Below are 3212 nucleotides of genomic sequence, written 5' to 3' on the forward strand. Positions count from 1 at the left end.
CACTTCCATTTGGCACACTTATTGTTATCCTGTGCTGTGAGGGAAGAGAGGTACTGGCCACGGATCCATTGCAGAGGAGCCAGCTTATACTCCCACGGTGCTAGGAAGGAGGCGGAACAGGTAAGACAAGCACACAAACCATGGAAAAAACTGGAGGAAACTTTCCACACTTCTTAAGCAATGGATGCATTTCCCTGTGGTGTAGGTTGAGTAAGTAAGCCAGAGGAGACAGGATGGGGTGGATTCAGATGCCCAGGGAGGCAAGTCTTGGTTTGGGGTTTTCAGGAAGGCAGGGCCACTTGTAGAGATGGCAGCTGGTGGTGACCTGGGGTCTGTGGAAGTGGCAGGCAGAAATAGCAACTCGTGTGTCCATGGTGGCACCATTTTCAATGCACCTTCATAACCACATCTCTTTTGATCCTGACAGTCACTCTATAAGCAGTTTGCCACTGTCGTTTTTCAAATGAAAACACTGAGGCTTAAAGGGGTTTCTGAGTAGCTGTGAACTCAGGACTTCACACTCCCGATTCTTCCCTTGGCCTGCAGTTTGCCTGGCGAAGTCACAGGAGATATCTCCATGGCACCGCATCAGCCCTTACAAAGCAGGAAACCTTGATTTCTACAGAGGCTGTTTCCTCCCAGCCTTGCACAAGGCCCGCTGCAGAGACAAAATCATAGTGGCGAAAGTGTGAATGCCAAAGCCACACTGGTAAGAGCCAGTAGCCGGGCAGCTGCAGTCACCCCACCGAGGGTGGACAGGTGTGTCTCAGTGGTAGGCAGAGGCTGGTCTCCACAGGGAGGAGGAGGGAGCCTGTGGGTGGCCCAGGGGCTGCCCCTCTGTGCCCAGGGGAGTGGGTGGAGGCCTGAGGGGAGCCTGCCTGTGCTGAGATTTTGGTCATCAGAGGTTGGGGTGAGGGGTTGGGGAGGTAAAGCAAGAGTCTCTTATGTTTAAACCAATCAATGAGAGGACAGCTGTTCTTTGTTTCCATGAGCTCAGCAGAAGAGGAAACGGTTTGCCTGTGTGGTGGGGGAGGAAGGGAGGGCGGGGTTGTAGGTTAGTGCTCTGGCTGTGAGGAAGTGGAACTTGTTACCCAAGGACTTCCCTTTTAGAATGTTTGCTTTCCTACCAGGAAGAGTGGCTTGGCTCTCTGCGGAGGCTCTCAGAGGTTCTCCCAGCCTTGGGAACGCTGAGTAAAACCAGTTAGCACAATGTCCCCCTGTGGAGACTGGCATTACCTTGCGTCTATGCGTGGCGACAGTGGGCATCCTTTGGCCTGTGCAGCGCAGGGTCGCTCCCCTCCTTTCCTCCTGTCCTCCCTTCTTCCCCAACCTCTCTCTCTCTCTCTCTCGGAGGACAGAGTCTGCTCCCTTAAATTCTACTGGGGCCTTTTTCAGGCCTCCATCCCTGGGATTTGCTGGTAGAAGAAAGGGAACCAGCATTGACTGAACTTCTACTATGTGCACTTCCTGGGCCTGGCACTGGGATCACAGGATGGTGGCATATTTCCTGCCCTGAGGAGGTGTCCATAGGGGAAGTTGGAATTAAGCCACCTCCAGAATTCTGAGGTCAAGGGAACGTCAACAGAACTGTGAACAAAATGCCCAAAGCCATGAAAATCGACAGAGACTTGAAGGGGAGGAATGGGGTAGGAGCTGGTGCCGAGGATGAGAAGGGAGAATTCGCCTGGTGGAAAACTGATAGCTAGGGGCTGTTTTCAAAGAATTTTCACAAACATTTATTCTCTTGACTCTCACAATAAATGAAGCCAGCCAGAAAGTATTGTCCCTATTTCAGCGATAAGGAAATTGAGGCTCAGAAGGGTGGAGTGGCCCAGGGCAGGGCGAAGCTGGAGTGGAAGCATTGGTCTTGTGCTTCCACACTCATTGCACTTTCTTCCAGGCCAGGCTGAGGTCAGGATGGTGGAGGAGCTGGTGGAGGTGATGAGGTACCAGAGCAACCTCGAAGAAAGGTGAGAGGCAGGGGACCACCAAAGGCAAACCTGGAACACCTGGTGACTCCGGCTAACTCTCCATGTGGTGTCCAAGAGGACTTTTCTGGTACTGCTACCGCTGCTAATAGTAATAAAAATTGCTATTTAATGTGTTTACTATGTGTTGGGTGCACAAATATTGTGGAAAGAGTGAACATAAGTGCAGAATGCTTAATAAATGTGATCTCTTTTTATCTTCAAAAGAACAATACAGGCCAGGTGCGGTGGCTCATGCCTATAATTCCAGCACTTTGGGATGCCAAGGCAGATGGATTGCTTGAGCTCAAGGAGTTTGAGACCAGCCTGGCAACATGGCAAAACCCCGTCTCTACAAAAAATACCCAAAAAATTAGCCAGGCATGGTGTTGCATGCCTGTGGTCCCAGCTACTCCAGAGGTTGAGGTGGATGAATCGTTTGAGCCCAGGAGGTCAAGGCTGCAGTGAGCTGTGATCCTGCCACTGCACTCCAGCTTGGGTGACAGAGTGAGACCCTGCCTCAAAAAAAAAAAAAAAAAAAATCAACACGATTAATACTTTTACTTCTATTTTGCAAACAAGGAAATTGAGGCTCAAAGAGGTTGGGAACTTGCCGGAAGACCTACCAGCAAGTGGCAGAGCTAAGCTCCCATCTGACCTCAAAGCCCACACCCATAACCACTATGCAGTACTGTCCAGGCAGAAACACAAACACTACCCCATTGTTTTTATTCTTCAGCAACTTTGGTATCATCCAGTCCCAGGACACTAGCTCCTGAGGAAAGAAGTCACCTCCAGCAGCCTTTAAAATTCCCAGGCATAAAAAACTATGTTTACCAGCCACCCTGAGGGTAAGCCTCAGAGACAGGGACCGTGGCCAAGCCTCAGAGACAGGGACATTGGCCAAGGCAAACTTGCCACATCTTTGGCCAATGCCCTGCCAAGGAGGGCCACTAGCTATTTTTCATGCCTCAAACTCCCACTCTATCACAGCACCCAGAGCTTGGGGATGGGGTGAGTTTCCACCCAGACAACTCTCTACCAGGGAGAGACTGGGCCAGGGGAAGTAGAGAGAGGAAGTAGGTCTTAGAGAGAGGAGCGAATGTGGGTGGCTAAGCCCTGTGGGCGTGAAGGGATGGTTGGGAGGCCCTGGGGACTTTCCCCGGAGGCTGAGCTAGCCAATTTACTCTCCGACCCACCACAGGCAGGCACGCACACCCACAATTTCAGGCGAGACGGGGCAGG

At 51.5% G+C, this 3212-nt stretch overlaps 1 long non-coding RNA gene across 1 annotated transcript; it reads left to right on the plus strand.

The window, feature by feature from the left end:
- The first annotated feature begins 484 nt into the window (after window positions 1-484).
- LOC117075569 lies at window positions 485-2194 on the plus strand. Its single transcript, XR_004434054.1, has 2 exons — window positions 485-759; window positions 1901-2194. It is a non-coding gene; the product is annotated as an uncharacterized LOC117075569 (long non-coding RNA).
- The last annotated feature ends 1018 nt before the right edge of the window (window positions 2195-3212 follow it).

This window comes from Trachypithecus francoisi, unplaced genomic scaffold (genome assembly GCF_009764315.1).
Source record: "Trachypithecus francoisi isolate TF-2019V2 unplaced genomic scaffold, Tfra_2.0 Lachesis_group5, whole genome shotgun sequence".
Taxonomy (NCBI): domain Eukaryota; kingdom Metazoa; phylum Chordata; class Mammalia; order Primates; family Cercopithecidae; genus Trachypithecus; species Trachypithecus francoisi.